The sequence below is a fragment of the Camellia sinensis genome, chromosome 13 (genome assembly GCF_055761805.1).
Source record: "Camellia sinensis isolate YWXY chromosome 13, ASM5576180v1, whole genome shotgun sequence".
Classification (NCBI taxonomy): domain Eukaryota; kingdom Viridiplantae; phylum Streptophyta; class Magnoliopsida; order Ericales; family Theaceae; genus Camellia; species Camellia sinensis.
Window position 1 is genome coordinate 103,367,421 of NC_138973.1, and position 23,177 is coordinate 103,390,597.

The 23,177-nt window shown below is 47.6% G+C and overlaps 1 long non-coding RNA gene across 1 annotated transcript; it reads right to left on the reverse strand.

Annotated features, from left to right (window-relative positions):
* Positions 1 to 11,581: 11,581 nt before the first annotated feature.
* Positions 11,582 to 12,379, reverse strand: LOC145805937 (uncharacterized). Its single transcript, XR_014348282.1, has 3 exons — positions 12,308 to 12,379; positions 12,019 to 12,180; positions 11,582 to 11,925 (listed from the first exon to the last, which is right to left on the reverse strand). It is a non-coding gene; the product is annotated as an uncharacterized LOC145805937 (long non-coding RNA).
* Between the last annotated feature and the right edge of the window lie 10,798 nt (positions 12,380 to 23,177).

Here is a 23,177-nt window from a genome sequence, read left to right on the forward strand (position 1 = left end):
TGGTGATGACGGACACGTGGCCTTTTGGCACCAAGTCAGGGTTTCCTAAATTTCCCAAAATAAAATATTTAGGTGGCGACTCTGTATCTGGCAAAACAGTCCATGTTTGGCACTTCTTTCAAAAATCAGTTTTCCTAAAACGATTTGCCGGACTTGGACTCTTTGGTTCAGACTTAGAACCGTGACTACGAAAAGTCGAGTCCGAGCTGTAGCGAGGCCCCCCCGCGGCCCTGTTACAGTTTCTGGCGACTCTGCTGGGGATTTAGAGAACTTGATTCGAACTCATGATATCTGTTTTTGACTACACTTGTGTGCTTCTTTGCATTGCATTTGCATTGGTGCGCCTAGGACACCGTGTTTGCCATCTGCTATTCCTGAACGGTTTGCCGGAGGCTTGTCTTGTCAAGGCATGACCATAAGGCTGACCGGTTGTGGGCTCTGCCAGTATGGGAACACAAACCCCGGTTTTACCGGGGCACCCTCTTTGACCATTCGACCTAGTGCATATTCGGATCCATAGTGACCATTCCAAATTAGGACAGGTTGCTTACCCGTTTATAGGTTGTTTGAAACCGCTGCGTGCGTACTGAAACCCTAGCTCCTGACAAAATAGGACAGGGAAACCCTACCCCAACATAGGGGTGTTTTGGCTCTCACTTATCTGTTATGTGCTTTAGAGTGCGTCTCTACAGGAATGCATGTATCAGTATATAAGTGTGGGCATCAGGCCTGCGGGTTTCAGTTCAGTATTGGCAGTATCAGGCCTGCGGGCATCAGATCAGTATACGAGTTTCAGTATCAAGCCTGCGGGCATCAGTTCAGAATTGTCATTATCAGGCCTGCGGGCATCAGTTCAGTATTATCAACATCAGGCCTGCGGGCATCAGTTTGGTATTGCGGGTATCAAGCCTGCAGGCATCAGCCAGCATTTGAGGATTAGTTATCTGCGGATATCAGATTCTGTTTAAGGGAACAGTGATGCAGGGATGATAATCAGTGTTTGAGGACAGTGTATATTTCAGCTTATTGACTGTGTGTTGATTATGCCCGACTATGTGTCTTGCATTTTATTTTAAGCTGTTGTGCTGTCCGTTTATCTGTTTATTTATTTCCTTTTCGCTTTATTTATCTTTTGCTAGGTCAGTTTTTAGCACGATTGCTTCCGACCCAACAGGCATTCCCCAAGCACCTTGGATACGAGGTCGTCGACTCCACCGATCTGAGGATCTAATCGACGGACAGCCAGTGTTCTATTCTCTACCCCCTGTTATCAGAAGGAAGCCGAAAAGGCGCAGTGTGTCAGAACAGAGGTTGTCAGGGCAGTGGGTTACTCCATCAGAGGACTATAGGACTGAGGTCTCAATTACTGCTGCAGAAATAGACATACCAGTTAGGCAGATGGAGCAACAGAATACATCGGGGATAGAGGCCCTAATGCGCCAGATGCAGGAGAGCATGAAACAGATGCACGATGATGCCGCCCGTCAAGCGGAATTCTCCAAACAGCAGGCCACAGTCATGGCCCAACAGGCTGAGTTGATTACCAGATTGCAACAACAGAACACAGCATCTGCTTCACAACAAATCCCTCCTCCGGCGGGGGCCCCATTACCCGAGAAGGCTCCTGCTATTCAGGACGTTCCTCCGAACACCCAAAATACTGTACCGATTGTCCAAAATTTACAAGAGGACACAAGTCTTCCAACGGGGCCAGCACCGCCCCCGATTCCACCACAACTGTCCAAGGTCCATACATCCAATCACCCGGACTCTCCATCCGAGGTCGAGGTTGATCATACGGCTCTGAAATTGAGCAAATTGGAGAAACTCTTTAAGAAATCCCAAGGGGCTAAGGCTATGCCGGATATCGGAGATGGATATACCGAGGAGGCCGTGACACTCCCCGATAGGTTCAAAATGCCACAAATAGACCGTTTTGACGGGACTGGTGACCCCATGGTCCATATCCGACTGTTTGCAGATGTCTTGCGGCCGATGGGCCTAACACGACAACAGAAGCTCTCACTATTCGGCCGAACCCTGTCGGGTGTGGCCTCCCATTGGTACGCAAGGCTATCAGATGAGGTGAAAAAGAATTGGGATGAGATGGCTGAGGCCTTTGTCACACAATATTCATACAACACTCAAATCGAGATCACAACCCGTGATCTGGAAACGACAAGGCAAGAGCCTAAGGAATCTTTCTCGGACTTTGTGATCCGATGGAGGGCCAAGGCGTCGACGATGACTTTAAGGCCCACTGACAGAGATCAAATTCGGATGATTGTGCGCAATCTCCACCCGAAGTTAATGCAAAGAATGATTGTGGTCCCCTTCCCTACTTTCGCAGATTTACATGATATGGGGGTGCAAATAGAAGATGCTATGAGGCAAGGACTGTTGGACCAGGACAGAGAACAACCGAGGAGGACCTTCAATCGCAATAACAATGCAGGCCCGAGCGGCGCTGCAAATACGAGAGCCTCGGAAGTTGGTATGGTCACCACCACTCCCCCTCCCCCTCCAAGACCTATGACTGCCACACCATTCTCCGGCGCGTCCGGAAGCAACACACAAGCCAACAGCCGATTCCAACCACGAGGCCAAAGAACCTTTACTCCACTATATATGCCTCTGACCAAAGTTCTAGGAATACTGATCAGAAAGAATCATTTAAAACCCCTAGAACCAAAGCCATTACCAAATCCACTTCCCCCCTCATATGACCCGTCAAAATACTGTGCATACCACCAACAACACGGTCATGACACCGACCGTTGTTACAGACTGCGTCACGAGATCCAAGATCTTATTGACAAACAGGTGATCGCACCTCCCGATCAACCCAATGTTACAACCAACCCTCTCCCATCACATAACCAAGCTCCTCCTCCCAAAAGAATTAACTTTATCCAGACTGGGGTCGCGTCTTACGATCCTAGTATCTACATTACTCCCACCAACCTACCCAAGCCAGAGGTGCTCCTTCCCGATTGCACTGATTTCTTGTGCATGGTGGACATCTCCAAAACCCAAACAGAACCAGTGGTGGTGACCGTCGAAGACAGGGCATGGCAGATTTTGGGAGGAAATGAGATTGTTGAATCCGAAACTGGACAGAATTTTGTCGGGGGAGCCTATGATCCAAGCAAGCACATCCTATCAACGAGCCGAATTGGGCTAAGTCTAGAATTTCCCGAGACAGGAGAACTATGCATGATCCGAGGGGAGGGATCTGAGTTATGGGCAGATGAGCCGACAACCGTAGAAGAGGACTTTGCTAACTTGCAATTTCTCGATGATCAGGAGCTGGAGGATGCGTCCATTAATTGGAATGATTATGAGGGATCAGAGGAGGCCACGGGATGGCTCGAAGATCAACCGGATGCAGTAGGGGAAGCTCAACCAAAACAGAGCCCGGCAGGGGCAGAAATATCAGTTGTGGCCGGAACGGCCGAAAATCAAGTTGTACCGCCGGAGAGCGCCGGTGTTAAGAATTCCGCTCAGGACATGGGCATTACGGATGTGGGAACTATTGAACAAACAGCTGTACTGACGCAGTTGGAACAAGGAAAGTTTGAGGAAACTGAGAGAGCCAGAAAGGCAAAAGGCCCTGAGGGGACTGAAAGTGCTGTGTGCACAAAGACAAGCAATGCTGCGAGCATATGGACAGAGAGCACTGAGAGTGCGAGTGGACCGGAGCCAGACAGGTGTCTGTTGGCTGCCAGTGGAATGTGGTGGGAAGATGACGATTTGTGTCTTGCCCACACCGATGAAGACTGGGGGAATAACCAACCGGATGATACTTGGTATCTAGATGAAGTGGACCACATGACAAGAAGTGGGCGGTACTTCAAGCCCCCACAAATAGACCAACCCGAGGCATCTGGGAAAGACAGAGAAGCGGAGAGACAGAAGGAGAAGCAGATCGAAAACGAGGCTGTGTTGAAACAATTAAAGAAAATACAAGCAGACATCTCCATCTGGGGACTGCTAATGGCATCACGAGTACACAGAGAAGCTGTCCTATCTGCCATGGACAAGTCTAAACTCTCCATAGACACCACGCCTGAACAGGTGGTCGGGCTGGTTTTTCCGGGAGGAGGCTCCCCGGCATTAATTTTTTCAGACAAGGAGCTACCGCCTGAGGGCACAAACCATAACAAACCGCTCTATATTTCTGTGGAATGTAGAGATAAGTGGATACCGGTGGTACTTGTTGATACCGGGTCTGCGATTAATGTCTGCCCGACCAGAACGGCATATGCAATCGGGTTGAAGCCCGTAGATTTCGTCCCAACCACCCAAGTGATCAGAGCATACGATAATACCAGCAGAGAAGTGATGGGGACTGTTAAAATTCAAACCAAGGTTGGTCCAGGACAACACAGTATCGAATTTCATATCTTGGATGTTCCCGCAACCTTTAACTTACTTTTGGGGCGACCGTGGTTGCACCAGGTCAAAGCAGTCTCTTCCACTCTACATCAGATGCTAAAGTACCCCCACGGGAAAGGGGTAGCGATAGTTTTCGGAAATTCATCAATCCATCCGCCGCCGGAGGTGTCAACACCTGTCTTGGAGATTGAGCACGGCACGGAGGATGTATTTTTATCGGGGTTCACTTTGGCCGAGGCTCAAGTGGTGCAGAATGTCATGGCTGCGAATGAGGGCATGTATGTTAGTGCACAATCCATATACCTCATGAACAAGCTAAAGCATACCCCTGGGATGGGATTAGGGAGAAGCGGCCGGAAAGGCGTCTCAATATTGGCCGAAGTGCCACACAACCCCCACGCCTTTGGACTGGGTTATCTGCCCACCAAGGAGGATTGGGTAAGGAAAGGGAAAGAAATGGCCGGAAGGGCCAGGGCAAAGAAGGTCGGGAAGCCATTTGATTTAATGCACAGGCCCATCTGGGGTACCCTAAACGGACGTTTCGTCCGGGAGGGGGAAGATTTTCCATTCTGCGGCTTCCCGGAGCCATGGCTAAACGCGAAGGGGGAGCGCGTGCCTGGTTTTGAAATCTTCTTCGACATACAATTATCTGGGGATGACGTTGCCGAAGCGCAGACAGACCCACCAACTGAGGTTGAGCAATGTGAAGCAGTGGATCCTGAGAGTACAGAGCTGGAAATGGGGGTAGCACTGGCGAGTCTACTATCAGATCCTCCGATCGACCAAGAGTGCTTGGGGGATAACTCTTCGGTTTCTGTGATTGGAGATGAAATAGCTGCGGGCTTTCCAGCGCCGATCTTGGATGCATCTATCGCACCTTCTCTCATCTGGCAGTATGAAGAAGGCTTTTTATCTAGCAGTTCCGGGTCAGGTAGTGAGCCGGAATCTGATTCTACCGAATCTTCTGCGTCGGAATCAGATTCCAGCTCGACTGAGTCTGAGTCCGGTATTCCTGGGGGTGATAACCCGGATACCACAGTCCTGTCTAGGTCGTCTTTTTCATTTTCTTTTGAGTCTGTTGTAACAGAGGAATCTGACGGCTTGGAAGTATTTAATGAGAATGATGTGGATGTGGTTTCCGAGTATTTTTCTGTGCCTTTGATTTATTGCTTAAATCAGGATTTTCAAAATTTTGATGAAAACAGCGAGGAAGAAATTCCTCCAGTTTTGCAACGATTAATCGATCAAGAGCAGGAAAGATTTGTTAAACCTTTAATGGATGAAATCACTACTGTGAATGTTGGTACTGAGAAGGACCCGCGGCTGGTCCAGATCGGGTCCACGTTGTCTTCAGAGGAGCGCGAGCGCTTAGTCGCTTTATTAAAAGATTTCAAAGATGTTTTCGCATGGTCCTATGAAGACATGCCTGGAATCGATCCTGAGATTGTACAGCACCGGATCCCTCTTGATCCAGAGGCCCGCCCTGTCAAACAGAAACTCAGAAGGATTCGCCCTGACTGGGCTCTCAAAATCAAGGAAGAGGTCACCAAGCAAATTGACGCAGGGTTCCTGCTGGTATCTGAATATCCAACTTGGTTGGCCAACATAGTTCCGGTGCCGAAGAAGGACGGCAGAATTCGGGTCTGTGTAGACTTCAGAGATTTGAACAGGGCCAGTCCGAAGGACGACTTCCCCTTGCCGCACATCGACGAATTGGTGGATTTCACGGCAGGACACGCCTTGCTTTCGTTTATGGATGGTTTCTCAGGCTATAATCAGATAGTGATGGCACCCGAAGACCGGGAGAAGACTGCGTTCACTACCCCGTGGGGGACATATTGCTATCGAGTGATGCCATTCGGGTTGAAAAATGCTGGAGCTACGTATCAACGGGCAGCAACTACAATATTGCATGATATGATCCATAAGGAGGTCGAGGTGTACGTGGACGATATGATTGTCAAGTCCAAAGATAGAGAGGGCCACTACACCGCCTTACAAAAATTCTTTCAAAGGATCAAGGAGTTTCGGCTGCGACTGAATCCCCAAAAATGCACGTTTGGTGTTACAGCAGGGAAGATGCTAGGGTTTCTGATCACACAAAGGGGCATCGAGGTCGACCCTTCCAAAATCAAGGCCATCTTAGAAATGCCACCACCAAGGACTGAAAAAGGAGGTGCGAGGCTTTCTGGGTAAAGTGCAATTCATAAGACGGTTTATTTCTAAATTAACCTTGACTTGTGAACCACTTTTTGGTCTCCTGAAGAAAGGAAAGAAATTCCAATGGGACGGCCGATGTCAAGCAGCTTTTGAGCAGATCAAGGAGTATCTACAGAACCCACCCGTGTTGTCACCGCCAGAGCCGGGGAGACCGTTGATACTGTATCTTTCGGTAACCGAGACTACCATGGGCTGCATGCTTGTGCAGGAGTCAGAAGACAAAGTGGAAAGAGCCATCTACTATCTGAGCAAAAAGATGCTAGATTACGAGACCCGCTATACGCCGCTGGAGAAGGCTTGTTTGGCCTTGGTATGGGCAACCAGGAAGCTGCGGCACTACCTGTTAGCCCACTCAGTAATGTTGGTTTCGCGTTTGGATCCCATCAAATATCTCTTCGAGAAACCAGCACTTATGGGTAGGCTAGCTCGATGGCTGCTGTTGCTCTCCGAATTTGATTTGAAGTATGTAACGCGCAAGTCAGTAAAAGGCAGAGCGGTAGCGGAGTTCCTTGCCGACCACCCGGTTGAGGGGGATGAAGCGATTGAGTATCTATTCCCAGATGAAGCTATTCTGCACGTCGAAGATGAAACTTGGACAATGTACTTTGACGGAGCGTCAAACCAGTATGGGTATGGAATAGGGGTGTTGCTGATAGCGCCTGACGATTCCCGTATCCCTTTAGCATTTAAGCTCCGGTTCAAGGTTTCCAACAATGAAGCAGAGTATGAAGCATGTATCGCTGGCCTGGAAGCAGCCCTGGAACTAGGGGCAAGACAGTTGGACGTCATTGGGGACTCGAACCTTGTTGTGTCTCAAGCAAAAGGAGATTGGAAGGTTAAGGAGGAAAGGATGATAATCTACCACCAAACCTTGGATTTGCTAATTCCTCGGTTTGAGAAGCTAAATTTTACCCACCTCGTAAGAGAGAACAACAGGTTTGCAGATTCACTAGCAACTCTATCTTCTATGATAGACATCCCGTCCGGAGTCCGGATGCGTCCAGTCATTATTGATCAGAAGTTCGTGCCGGCATATGAGTCGATTTCCGCCATAGATGAGGTTCAAGGCAGCAACCCCTGGTACTACGACATCTGGAACTTCTTGGAAAAAGAGGCGTATCCACTAGGGGCAAATGCCAAAGATAAGAGGGCTGTCAGAAGAATGGCTGCTCAGTTCGTTATCTGCGGGGGAAAGTTGTACAAAAGAGGCCATCTAGGAATGCATAAGCTCTGTGTAGAAGCTGAAGAGTCAAAACGCCTGATGGAAGCCATCCATGGGGGGGAGTGCGGTGCACACATGAATGGAGTGATGCTGGCCAGAAAGATCCTCAGACAGGGCTACTACTGGTCAACCATGGAGGAGGATTGCATTGGTTTTGTTCGGCGATGCCACAAATGTCAAATCCATGCAAACCGCATGAACATCCCGCCGTCAAAACTGTACAACATGACTTCGCCATGGCCTTTTTCAGTCTGGGGAATTGATGTGATCGGAGCTGTTACCCCGAAGGGGTCAAACGGGCATGAGTTTATCCTAGTAGCGATAGATTATTTCACAAAGTGGGTTGAGGCCCAATCATACGCGGTGTTGAAGGCGTCGCATGTCGCGAAGTTCATCAGAAACAACATCATCTGTCGCTACGGAGTGCCAAACGAGATAATTTCAGACAATGGTTCCCACTTCAAGAAAGAAGTGATAGACTTGTTGGAGAAATACAATGTGGCTTTTCATAAGTCATCTACATACAGGCCACAGACCAACGGAGCAGTTGAGGCCGCCAACAAGAATATCAAGCATATACTACAGAAGATGGTGGAAACCTATCGAGATTGGCCAGACAAGCTGCCATTTGCTCTGTGGGGCTACAGGACTTCAATCAGAACTTCTACTGGAGCAACTCCATATTCATTGGTCTATGGAATGGAGGCTGTTCTACCCATTGAGATTGAGGTCCCATCATTACGAGTATTGGCTGAATGCCAGATAGCCGAAGCAGATTGGCAGCAAAGCAGATTCGAAGAACTCATGCTCTTTGATGAAAGAAGACTGAAAGCACTGTACCACATCCAAGGCTATCAACGCAGAATCGCCCGGGCTTTCAACAAGAAAGTTAAGTCCAGGAATCTGAAAGAGGGAGATTTGGTGCTCAAAGATAACCGAGCTCCCATCCACGACCCAAGGGGCAAGTTCAAACCTAATTGGACTGGTCCTTACATCATCAAAGCTATCTGGTCAGGTGGGGCTGTGGTTCTGATGGATCTAGATGGCTTGGAATTCTCACAACCGATCAATATGGACAAGTTGAAGAAATACTATCCTTGAGAGGCTCGCTAGGCCGAAAACCCGAAAGGGCGACCTAGGCAAAATTCAGAGCACAAAAAATTAGAAAATATAAAAATTGAGCTCGCAAGGTTGAAAACCCGCAAAGGGCGGCCTTGGCAAAAGTTAGAGCGCAAAAGGAGAGTGAAAATACTCGAGTGAACCTTAGCCTGAACTACGTAAGGCTTGATTCCCATCTTTGGGATACGTAGGCAGCTTCACCTTGAAGTTCAGCCATAAACTTTTACCCGATCAACTCTGTCCATTTTGATCATCTCGGTCATCTTCATCCATCAGCATTTATCTTGATCTCCGGTACAGTGATGTTCAAACTAGGGGCAACTTTCCGTTGCCGCGACGGTGCAAAGTTACTCAAACAAGGGGCAACTTTCCGTTGCTATGGAGTGCCGCATTGTTCTTCAGACTAGGGGCAACTTTCCGTTGCTATGGAGTGTCGCATTGTTCTTCAGACTAGGGGCAACTTTCCAGTTGCGGGGATCTGGGGTTGTGCATCTCAGTGACAGATTTTCGGCGTGTCCAATTCTGATCCACATCGAAAATAGTTTTGAAAAGTTTTAATAAAAGTTGACTTTGTTCAAATCAATCTTTTTACGACTTAGACCATTTTTGGACCAAAAGTGGAAAATTTTCAGTACCATAACTTTCAATTTTATTGATTTCAAAATAGAGTTCTCCTGCTCTTGCATTACAATCGAGGTTGCTTATTTTAGTACAGTCATAAAGAAAACTTGAAAATGCTAAATAAGCAATAAATTTGGGGCATAGTTGAATCAAGTATCTCTGTGTCCCCTTCCAGAGCTGGACGGAGCATCTGATGCCAAGCTGGGCCCAACTTGTGCCTCCTCTTTGAGCCAATCCACGCATTCATCTGACAAAGTGCAACTGAAGGTTGAAGCAGGGGCCAGAAGCTCTCTAGTCCTCCATGCCGTGGCATATCTCTGGCTGGCCAGCCATTCACTTTTTGCAAAAATGGCCGGCCAGCTCCCAGGGATGGCTGGCAATGCTGCAGTGTGTCTCCTTGGCCCTGTTTTACTCTTCGAAGGAGAACTCCAAGCATTTCCATGCAACGGGAGAGTCAAAGGCCTTCATTTCAGACGCGTTCCGATGCCCAGATCGTCAGAAGTACACTTTGTTGTTGTTGAGTTTTGCTTATCGAGTTGTTGCATTTTGCTTATCGAGTTGTTCGTCGAGCGGACGTGTTTTGTATTTGAGTCATTGCTCTCTGTTTAAGCAATTTTTGTTAAAGTTTTGTTTATTTGCGTTATTGCTTTTTGCTTATCGAGTTGTAAACTTGCTAAAGATTCTGTTATATCTTAGTAAGTTGGGTTGTTTAGTTTGTTGCGTCGGTTCACTACCTGACTTGGTGATTACACAATGCGCATTACCATTCAATTTCATTTTTGTGCAAAGTAAATGATGCGATACGATGCTAAAAGTTTAAAATACAAACACCTTTCCAAAAGCTATTTCATTTCATCATGCTTTACAACAAATAAAGGTACAAGTTTTACAAAAATAAAACTGCCTAACAATATGCAAAGTGCTACAAACTACTAGTAAAAAGAAAAATAAAGCATGGAAATAGCAGCATCAAAATCCTCGGGAGCGGGAACGAGAAGCACGCCTAGTCCTCTTTTGCGGGACAACCTCCACACCATCATCAGAGTCGGAGCTGTCATCCTCAGGATCCTCCTCAGCCTCGCCTCTGTTCCCCGAGCCAAAACCGGAGCCTCCCTCCTCAACAGATGTCTCGAACTGACGGTCGGTAGCCTCCTCCTCCTCCTCCTCCTCCTCATCAGGCTCCACCTCCACAACATGAGCCCTGCGTCTGCGGACAGGCCCTCCTCGAGCTCCTCGATAAGGCCTAGATGGCCCGACTCCTCGGGAAGGCCGAGATGACCCCGCCCCCTGAAAAGGCTCAGATGGCCCAGCTCCCCAATGAGGCCCAGGAGGCCTGGCCTGCGGCTGACCGGACCAAGAAGGCATCTGAAAACAAAAGTTCAATTCAAATACATCAGTCCAAATATGTACGTCAGGATACAGATATAAGCAAAGGCTACATGAAGTGGGTGCATGTAAATACAGTGTACAAGTGGGGTGTGTGACAGATGTGCTCTACACAAGTAGTCTATCGATGCAGTAGAAATCAGCATGTCATCAGAAGTATGATAAATGCCAGAAAACTGAAGGGTACCTGAATGCCCGCGACAGACAACTGTGCCTCCCTGCGTAGGACCATGCCCTCGAGCGTGGCCACCAGCCCAACCACTTCCTCCATGTACCCTCGCGATGGCTGCAAAAATGAGCTCATAATCATCAGTGAACAGAAGGGTGTCTAAACATCTGAATGATGAATGAAAAGTGGAGCATACCGGCGGTGAGTCCGGATCAATGGCGTATCGATCACTGGGCATCAGAGGCTCTAGTGGAATCAGAATCGGGGAGCTAGCCCCGTACTGCCACGCCATCAACTCAGTGGGCATATCTGGCCATCCGACATGAGGATGAATCGACGGAGCCGGGGGAGCTGGTCTACTCCCACCTCTAGATGTGCCAGCCCGGCTAGAAGAAGGGATGTCTGTAGCTCGAGCCCGAGCCTGGTCCGAGGATGGCATACCGGCAGGTCTCATCATCGGAATACGAGCTTCTGTCAATGGAGGCATCAAATATATGTGACGATAGGTGGCGTAGTCCCCCTCCGCAACATATAGCAAAGCATCGCTGCCCAGCATGGCGCCGACTACCTCTGAGTAAGAGAGCCTGTCAGCGGTCCGCATACTAGCTGGAGGTACCGCGGGAACATCCTGAGAAAGATACCCCCGTACCTGGCGCAGAAAGCGCTCCCCCAGGAACCAGACTCTGCCGACTGGCCCTTCGAGCAGGACCCTATACCGGGAGATGCCTGACGCTCCGGTATACTGAAGTAGGAGATCATCACCCAGGGGTGCCCAAGGCTGCCAAGTAATCTGCGGATGATGAATGTATAAACCAATCAGAAAACGAGGATATACAGAGCAAGTCAAAGATGAAAATGAAAAGAACTGAAAGTTCTGAAGTACCTCTGAGTGTCGCACAGTGTCGAAGTACTGTCGCAGGCGAACCAGGGTCTCTCGAGGCCTCGCCCGGTGCGGGCCCTCAAATATCAATGAATATGGGGTCACGGGAATCCCCACCACCTCCAGCTCTGGGGCTAACGATGGGAAGTATACATAAGCCCATAGCTGAGAAAAGCAGTACAGAATGTAAGTACGAAATGCTGAGAGCAAAATGCAGATTGTAAAAGTGCGCTGTATGTGCAATGTACAAGTAATGAAGAGCAGAAATGTAAATCAAGGGGACAGAAAGTACCTCCCAAGCTCTCCAGTAGCCGCCAAGCAAATCGCCCCGCCCGCGGGAGGTCGCGCTCATGTAAAAATAAAGAGTAGCCAAGCCGGCGCCACCCCAATCATATCTCTGGACCTGTGATAGGTCGACTAGAGCGCTCAGCAGGTATAGCCCAATGGTGTTCCCTCTGTCGGCGAACAGGGTAGTCCCGAAGAGGAACATCAGGAAACTACGGGCATACTGCTCCGTCTCCTCGGGAGTCTCGGGCACCATCTCCGCCCGCCGGAAATGGGAGGAGAACCAAGTGTATCTGACTCTCCCTGAAACCCTATCAACAGGTGGGCGAGCCCCCAACAAATACATCCAGGCGGCCTCCCACTCGCCCATATCCTCATCGTAGGGGATGGCCCAACCTCCGACATCAAGGCCGGTCAATACAGCAAAGTCAAAAGGGGTCATGGTCATGTCCCCGGTAGCAGAGAAATGAAAGGAATTGGTGGTGTCCCACCATCTCTCTACCAGAGCTGCCATCAAGGTCCTCCTGGCAGGACAGCGTGACAACCCGACACAGAAGGGGCCAAACCCCGCCAAGTCTACTAAGTCTCTGACGCCCTCCGGGAGCTCAGCATACCAATCCCGCGCCATGGTGGAACCATATCCTCGCACACTGCGGGAACCACCCTGCATTCAGAATGAATATATGTGTCAATAATAAGATGAAATGGGCTGTGTGCCGAAGAAATGAAATGGGCTGTGTGCCGATGAAATGAAATGGGCTGTGTGCCGATGAAATGAACTGGACTGCGTGCCAATGGAATGGGATCGGCTATGTGCCGATGAAGTGAAATAAGCTGCATACAAATAAAATGAAGTAGTCGTGTGTTCAGAAGTGAAGTGTACGGACTGTGTGTTCAGTATAATCAACTTTCAGTTTAATTGTGGGCTGCGTGTTCACTATCTACCTGGGCTGCGTGTTCAGAAAATTTTGAAATTTGGGCTGCGTGTTCAACTTTCAGTTTAATTGTGGGCTGCGTGTTCACTATCTACCTGGGCTGCGTGTTCAGAAAAATTTGAATTTTGGGCTGCGTGTTCAACTTTCAGTTAATTGTGGGCTGCGTGTTCACTATCTACCTGGGCTGCGTGTTCAGAAAATTTTGAAATTTGGGCTGTGTGTTCAACTTTCAGTTAATTTGTGGGCTGCGTGTTCACTATCTACCTGGGCTGCGTGTTCAGAGAATTTGAATTTTGGGCTGCGTGTTCAACTTTCAGTTAATTTGTGGGCTGCGTGTTCACTATCTACCTGGGCTGCGTGTTCAGAGAATTTGAATTTTGGGCTGCGTGTTCAACTTTCAGTTAATTGTGGGCTGCGTGTTCACTATCTACCTGGGCTGCGTGTTCAGAAAATTTTGAATTTTGGGCTGCGTGTTCAACTTTCAGTTTAATTGTGAGCTGCGTGTTCACTATCTATCTGGGCTGCGTGTTCAGAGAATTTGAATTTTGGGCTGCGTGTTCAACTTTCAGTTAATTGTGGGCTGCGTGTTCACTATCTATCTGGGCTGCGTGTTCAGAAAATTTTGAATTTTGGGCTGCGTGTTCAACTTTCAGTTTAATTGTGGGCTGCGTGTTCACTATCTACCTGGGCTGCGTGTTCAGAAAATTTTGAATTTTGGGCTGCGTGTTCAACTTTCAGTTTAATTGTGGGCTGCGTGTTCACTATCTATCTGGGCTGCGTGTTCAGAAAATTTTGAATTTTGGGCTGCGTGTTCAACTTTCAGTTAATTGTGGGCTGCGTGTTCACTATCTACCTGGGCTGCGTGTTCAGAAAATTTTGAATTTTGGGCTGCGTGTTCAACTTTCAGTTTAATTGTGGGCTGCGTGTTCACTATCTACCTGGGCTGCATGTTCAGAAAATTTTGAATTTTGGGCTGCGTGTTCAACTTTCAGTTCAATTGTGGGCTGCGTGTTCACTATCTATCTGGGCTGCGTGTTCAGAGAATTTTGAATTTTGGGCTGCGTGTTCAACTTTCAGTTAATTCGTGGGCTGCGTGTTCACTATCTACCTGGGCTGCGTGTTCAGAGAATTTGAATTTTGGGCTGCGTGTTCAACTTTCAGTTAAATTGTGGGCTGCGTGTTCACTATATATCTGGGCTGTGTGTTCAGAAAATTTGAAGTTTGGGCTGCGTGTTCAACTTCCATTTAAAGTGCGGGCTGTGTGTTCACTTTCGAATTCGGGCTGTGTGTTCGACAAATCAGTGTTTGAGCCATGTGTTTTAATGTGGGCTGTGTGTTCGCAATTAATTAATGAACCAAGTGTTCAGAAATTTGAATGTTGAAACTACATGTTCAAAGATGTAAGGAAAGTACTATGTCACAAGCTAAATGTTTAAGCATGGCAAGGGTGCGAAATGTAAAATACAGAAGATGAGGTAAATACCTCTCGGGCCTCGTGAGAGAGATGCTGCTCCGGCTCTCTGAGAAGCAGATCCGCGGGTGCTCTCTCGTCAAAACTGGTAAAATGACAGAAAACGGCACGAGGGAGGACGTGCGCTGCCGGACGGTACCTCTCGGGCATAAAAGGGCGAGTCCTCGGAGGTAGAGTCATAGGATCGAAATCGTCCCCGGCACCCAGAAAACCTCCACCATGAGGAGAATTGCCCGCCATTTTCAAGAATCTGCAAAAGGGGAGCAAAAATGAGCAAAATGAGCAAAAATTGGAAAAAGTCAACAAAGTCAACTCTCGGGAAATAAAAAAGTCAACAAAAGTCAACTCCCGAGAAAATATTCTAAATATTAAGATGAACTTACCTCAAGTGGTGAAAATGCAAAAGGAAGCTCCGAAACCGGAATTTAATCGCTCCAAAGTGTTTAAAACTAAGTGTTTTTACGAAAACAATTTGCGCGAGGCGTTGGAAAACACGCGTAAAACTCAAAACTGGAGAGAAAAGTGTTGAAAGAGGCAAGAAATGAAGTGAGGTTCGGCTGCCATTTATAGGCCTCAAGCCTTGGTTGAAAAGGCATGCAAAAAGGAGGGGAAAAGACCAAAATGCCCCTGGGAAAAGGGCATGGCCGGCCGGCCTCTAATTCTAGCTGGCCAGCCATCTGCTTTTTGCAGAAATGGCCGGCCAGCCATCTACTTTAATGGAAACCGGTTGGACACCCCCCCTTGGGAAGATAAGTGGCCGGCCATGCTCTCCACATGCTCACCTAGCTCTCTGCAAATTTTGAGGAAGATCGGAGTTCCCGGGACCTGAAAAAGTTCAAGAAAAGTACACTTCCGGTCGCGAAATTGCTCCGTCGGGACTTCGGTTTCAAGTTCTGACATGTGTGTCATCATCATTCATCGAAATCAAAGTGTATCCTTTTAGAATGAGTTGTAACCTTTCAAAGAAGCAGATCGGAGGCCGTGATCGAGTTACCTTTGCCGAAACACGCGTTTCCGTACTCGTTGTTTCACGGCAAATGAACACCCTGATTCATACTCATTTTGTGCTATCACGCACATATCTTGCATTCTCATGAGCATACTCACATTGTCATGTACATTTCTTGATATTGGCATACCTCCGTGTTTGAGCATATGTTGTCACGCATGTTCCGTTCTTGCATTGCGATACATTCACTCACCGGCACTGCGTATGTTGAACTTTCGGAATCACATCAAATATATGTTGTTAGCATATTGTACTTGTTGCAATTTCTCTCTTTTGTAGGCACGATATTGTATGTACGGTTCAATTGAGGCTGGTGCGACCAGACGAATCGCGCAGGTATCGTATCTTCTCCGTGTGAGACATGGCGGAGATTGAATAATCCTCCGCATTCTTAACTGCATGAAATGTAGTTGTCGTTTTGCATTCTTGCTTAAAACTGTTGCATCTATTTGCGAATACTTGCTTCATTACAGCTTGCTGCATTTGCATAATCATTGGGTTACCTTCGGCTTCTTGCATATCATTTGCATTTTGCCCCCTGCCTGCGGGCATGCCTGCGGGCACATCTCTGTCTATCTTGTATGTTTGTCTGAGTCTTCGGCCTTGTCAAAAATAGGTCGTCTCTGGGCTTTGACATTCACTCCCGTCGCTTGTGACTTCCGAGTTCTATCAAAGAGGGGCAACTGTAGACACCCCATTTTTGACCGACCTTAAGACTCAGACGTCACCGATTGAGCGCTTGGTGATGTTGCATAATGTGCTCGTTCAGAAGTTTCAGAGTTGCGGCCGTAAGCCCTGCCTCCGGACTTCCGAACCCTTTTCTGTGCCTTGTCTCGGTTTGCGAACCAGACTCAGTTTTCTCGGTTTCTTTTCCTGAAGGGAGGGAGAGGTCTCGTAGACCATCTCTCAATGTCCGTAGGCTACATTTGGTGGCCGTAGGCCATTTTGCCCATTTCGGAGTCCGGTTCCCGGTTTTCGGAGCCGTCAGGCCGTGTGCCTCGGTTCGGGACCGCTTAACCATCTCCTATTGCTCTGATTTCTGGCATACATCCTATTTCATCCATTTTGAGGGATACTGGGGGCTGAGAAACCCACTTCGAGGTCGAATACAATTTTCGGTGCTTAACAGCCCATTTCCGGGACCCCGAACTGCGTGTTTTGGCTCCGGAACATTCGTTTTGCAACGGTTTTCGCTCATTTTTGGCAGGTACCTCTGTTTTATCACAGGGAAGGTCACTGAAGGGTGGGAGGCCAGCAATTGTTGCAGCAACCAGTTATTTCTCTTCCGGAGCCTCCCGGCGCCCGTTTTTCGCACTTCCGGGCTAATGTTGAATACCTTAGAGCTAGTGTTGCCAACTTTCAACCACATATCTGTGATCTACACATCTGGGAGGCCACTAAAAGTTGGTGGCCGGCCATTAAGGTCACCTGACCCTTTTGACCCCTTTCTTCCGGGCTAATGTTGAACCCCTTGGACCTTTTTTCTTGAACTTTGAACCACATATCTGTGATGTACACACCTGAGAGGCCCCTAAAAGTTCATGGCCGGCCAGTAAGTCAACTTGACCCTTTTGACCCCCTCTTTCCGAGCCATTGTTGAACCCCTTGGACCCACTTTCTTGGAATTTCAATTACATGGTTGTGTTGTACACACATAGGGCTACCTCCCCAATATCTGGCCGGCCAGAAAAGCTCCTTGACCCTTTTGACCCCTAGCCGGCCGGCTAGGGGGCATGGCCGGCCGGCCACCTCCAGCAAAAGTGAGAGGCCGGCCGTGTTCTTCTCACTGTACCCTTTACAGCTGTGGGGCAATATCCCCCAGATATTTTCTGTATCCGGGGGATATTTTGGGAGAGAGTTATGCTCTCCAATTCACCCCCCTTTTACACCCCTTTCTTGACCTTATAACCAGCTGAGGGTCTTCTTCATGAGGGTTGGAAAAATTCCTCTCCAAGCACAAACCCTAAACTCCATTGTCTTCTTCTTCAATTCTTCAAAAAACCCTAAGTCCATAACCTTCATTCCTTCTACACCACCAAGCTCTACCACCACCATCTCATTTCCAGCAGCAAGGGAGGATTCTTGAAGGCTAAAGAAGCTGCAAATCAACCCAAGAAGCAACAAAAGCTTGGATCTTCAAGGGTAAGTTACACTTTGATCCTTTTGACCCTTTTCCTTGATCTATTTCTAAGCCTCATTTCTTTTTGGTTTCAAGCTTCGGCCCTAACTGAAAAGGGCCATATTTTGAGCTCATATTCACTTCTCATTAAGGGCTCAACCTTGTTTGAGCCCTCCATAATACACTTGCTTCATTGATCATCTTGTATGTCATAGTTTTGCATGCTATTTTTGACCCATGAGCAATTTATTTTCGAGCATGTTGTAAACTGATATGAGGCTTATTTTGAGCCCCTCTTCAACATTGGAGAAGGGCTCAACATTGTTTGGTGTTTCCATATGTCACTTGTAGTTATATCCCCTATTTGGCCCCATTTTTGCATAAATTAGTAGCCCTCTTTGCTTCTGTTTTTGGACCTTGGTCCGAACTGAAAGTGGTCTTATTTTGGCCTATAATTCATGTTTCATTCACACTTTTTTTCTGTTTGGTGATTATTTTATATACTTCATGTTATAGCACCTTTTGAGCCTTGTTTTGCATCACATTTTTAGCATGTTTGTATACTGATTTGAGGTCTTCCATATACTGTAAATGTTCATATTTTTGGTTCATCTTCACTGTTATAGAAGGAAATTGTTCAGTTTGGGTTTTTCTTATACCACTTGCTTCATTACCCTTCTTTTGGCCCCTATTCTTGCATGCTATTTTTCCCCTACCTATACTTGCTGTTTGGCCATGTTTATAACTGTGAAAGTGCATCTTTTGGGACTGTCTAGCTTCTGTATTTGCATTGCATGTCCATATTGTGCATATTTAGCATAGCTATAGGTCATTTCGGGTGCCTAATGTCGCATTTCGGGACATTTCCTTGCATTTCATGTCATTTCGCTTCATTTCGGGACTGTTTTCCCCCATATTTTGTTGCTGAAATTCCATTAGCATACTTTCATGTCATTTTTGCCATATTTCATTGTATTTTATCATTGCCTCGGTTTGCGTGCCCGTGTGCACGCATTTCGAGGCACTTCATTTTTATCCGCCGGCATCCTATGTGAGTGTGGCTGAGGCTCACTCATGTTGGTATAAGCCCATTTGTCATTTCCATGCCATTTCATTGCATTTTATCATTGCCTCGATTTGTGTGCCCGTGTGCACGCATTTCGAGGCACTCCATTTTTATCCGTCGGCATCCTATGTGAGTGTGGCTGAGGCTCACTCATGTTGGTATAAGCCCATTTGTCATTTCCATGCCATTTCATTGCATTTTATCATTGCCTCGGTTTGCGTGCCCGTGTGCACGCATTTCGAGGCACTCCATTTTTATCCGCCGGCATCCTATGTGAGTGTGGCTGAGGCTCACTCATGTTGGTATAAGCCCATTTGTCATTTCCATGCTATTTCATTGCATTTTATCATTGCCTCGGTTTGCGTGCCCGTGTGCACGCATTTCTAGGCACTCCATTTTTATCCGCCGGCATCCTATGTGAGTGTGGCTGAGGCTCACTCATGTTGGTATAAGCCCATTTGTCATTTCCATGCCATTTCATTGTATCTTATCATTACCTCGGTTTGCGTGCCCGTGTGCACGCATTTCGAGGCACCTCATTTTTATCCGCCGGCATCTTATGTGAGTGTGGCTGAGGCTCTCTCATGTTAGTATAAGTCCATGTTGCATTTTCCATGTCATTCGCATCGCTTTTGCATCGCCTCGGTTTGCGTGCCCGTGTGCACGCATTTCGAGGCACTTCATTTTCTGCAATCGGCATCTTATGTGAGTGTGGCTGAGGCTCTCTCATGTTAGTATAAGTCCATGTTGCATTTTCCATGTCATTCGCATCGCTTTTGCATCGCCTCGGTTTGCGTGCCCGCGTGCACGCATTTCGAGGCACTTCATTTTTATCCGATCGGCATCCCATGTGAGTGTGCCTGAGGCTCACTCATGTTGGTATAAGCCCATTTGTCATTTCCATGCCATTTCATTGCATTTTATCATTGCCTCGGTTTGCGTGCCCGTGTGCACGCATTTCGAGGCACTCCATTTTTATCCGCCGGCATCCTATGTGAGTGTGGCTGAGGCTCACTCATGTTGGTATAAGCCCATTTGTCATTTCCATGCCATTTCATTGCATTTTATCATTGCCTCGGTTTGCGTGCCCGTGTGCACGTATTTCGAGACACATATCATCGCCTCGGTTTGCGTGCCCGCGTGCACGTATTTCGAGACACATATCATCGCCTCGGTTTGCGTGCCCGTGTGCACGTATTTCGAGACACATATCATCGCCTCGGTTTGCGTGCCCGCGTGCACGTATTTCGAGACACATATCATCGCCTCGGTTTGCGTGCCCGCATGCACGTATTTCAAGACACATATCATCGCCTCAGTTTGCGTGCCCGCGCGCACGTATTTCGAGACACATATCATCACCTCGGTTTGCGTGCCCGCGTGCACGCATTTCGAGGTATCTCATTTCATAGCATTCTGTATGTTAGGATTATATCTTAGTTGCATTTCATGCATATCATGCATATTACATCATGTCCGGAATAGGAGTTAGCCCGGGCACGGGAAACGAGGTACATTTCGTACTCCGAGTGACGGAATGTGTCTCAATTCCCCAGTCACCAACACTCCGGATTATCCATGATGGAGTTAGGTTTTAGCTGTAGTTCCATGTGCATTCATCCTATATTAAGTTGTGCATTTCGATTCCTCGGCCATCATGCCTCGGTATGCGTGATTGGTGGCACGAGGATCGAGACATGCATATATCTGTGCAGATACATTGCTATGCCCCTTTCCTGCTCTCTGTTGCAGCAAAACGGAGAATCAGCGACTTTTTGGGACTTGGCACGCATTTCAAGAACAGTTGTAAACAGAGGCTAATTGGGGCATTCCGGTGGATTTCCGCGCAAGACAATCCGGACATGCATCATCCATCAGAAGCAAGGCAGTCCCTGGCTTGCACGCCAGTTTTATTTATTTTCGTAGTTAATTTGTTAATTAATTAGAATTTTGTAATATTTTGGACTGTAATATTCTTTTATTCGGGACTGTAATATTTGGACTGTATATTTATTTGGACCCTCTGCATGAGGGCACAACTGTAATAAGTGTGGGTGAGTGTGATGTATGTCTTCCAACCCCACGTCTTTCTCCCTTTTATTTATCCGCTTACGATGGTTAGATTAGGGCATATTTAAATTAGCATACAGTATGACAGCATGTTTGCATCATTCATCTGTATTGCATGCACCGGGCTCGGCGCACCATACTAACTGCATCGTACTTTCAATTCCAAACTGAATACATGTTAGTTGTAGCATTGCATATACCATCTTAGAATAGCCGAGCCTACTATAGTTGCATTTTGCATGTGTTGCATTAGGCATTTCTGTATACTTAGGATCATGCATGATTTCTAATGCATTTTCTATTTTTGGCTTGGAGTACCCGGTGAGTTTTATGCTTTAGCATCCTTGCATGCGTGTGAGTGTTGCCATGAATAGCATGCTTACCATGAGGCTATGTGCTTATGTGATATAACTGCCTGAATGCCTGTGGGTGAAGGTTGGGTTATCTGAATTGGAATAAATCATCAAATGTTTTAAGCCTACCTGCGGGTAGCAAACCATTTTCAAAAAGCGAACATGAAATGTTTTGTTCCAATTGGGACGACCGGGTCTATACTTGTATGCCGTGTGCATCACATAGTAACCTAGGCTAATAAACCGGAATAAGGACATACAAAGTTTTCAAAAATTGATATCATGGTTAGTAGAGGCCGGTCTATGACCGGGCGAGCGGGGGTGCTCACGAAGTGACCTTCCCCAATCGTACCCAAGTTCCCGAGCCGAGGCAACTTTGGTGATGACGGACACGTGGCCTTTTGGCACCAAGTCAGGGTTTCCTAAATTTCCCAAAATAAAATATTTAGGTGGCGACTCTGTATCTGGCAAAACAGTCCATGTTTGGCACTTCTTTCAAAAATCAGTTTTCCTAAAACGATTTGCCGGACTTGGACTCTTTGGTTCAGACTTAGAACCGTGACTACGAAAAGTCGAGTCCGAGCTGTAGCGAGGCCCCCCCGCGGCCCTGTTACACCCACCAATCCATAACCTGGCCAAATATTGTGCCTTTTACCAATAACATGGTCATGGCACCAACCAGTGCTTCAGACTGCGTCATGAGATTCAGGATCTCATCGATAACAAGGTGATCGCGCCTCCAGAAAAGCCGAATGTCACCACCAACCTACTCCCACTACATAACCAAGCTCCACCACCCAAACACATCAACTTAATCCAAACCGCGACCATTCCATATGACCCAAGCATATACATCACACCCTCCCACCTACCCAAGCCTGAGGTGTTCATCCCAGACAGCACATACTTGTGCATGTTTAGCACCTTCCTAACCCAACCCGGACCGGTGGTGGTGACTGTCGAAGACAGAACCAGGATGACTTTGGAGGCAGATGAGAATGTTGATTTAGAGCCTGAGGGGTCTGGGAGCTTTGCGCACAACTCGAGTGGTTATATCACATCAACAAATCAGGTTAAGCTGAGGGTAGAGTTACCAGTTGGGGCAGAAATCAGTAGGGCTCGGGAGGATGGACCTAGTCAGGGGTTAGATGACCTAGCAGAGCTGGAAGAGGATATTGCCAACCTTCAGTTCTTCAATGAACAGGAACCGGGGGACGTGACTATCAACTGGTTCGACTTGGATGGATCGGTAGAGAATACGGGATGGCTCAGTGACGAGCCAGATGTTGTTGAGGTGCCTCAGTTAGAACAAGGGCAATCAGAAGCTGGGATATCAACAGTGGCCAGAATGGCCGAGAATTAGGAGAAATCACCGGAGAGCACCAGTGCGAAGAATTTTGCTTGGGATTCGGGCAGTTTGAGTACAGTGGACACTGAACAGAGGCTGCATTGAAGTGTCTTGAGCAAGAAAAGATCGAGGATCTTGAGAGGGCTAGGAAGGCCAAAGCCCCTGCAGGGACGGAATGTGCCGTGAGCACAGAAACAGTTACAACGGAGCCAGACAGCTGTCTGTCAGTTGCCAACGGGATATGGTATGAAGACGACGACTTACGTCTTGCCCACATTGACGAGGATTGGGGGCAGACCCAACCGGATGACACCTAGTATGTTGAGGAGGTTGACCATATGACTAGAAGTGGGCGGTACTTCAAGCCCCCACACTTGGACCAGCCAGAGGCGTCCGGGAAAGACAAAGAAACGGAGAGGCAGAAGGAAAAACTGTTGAAGAAGGAGGCTGTACTGAAACAGCTTAAGAAAATTCAAGTAGACTGTAGACTGCCCGGAACTCCGCTC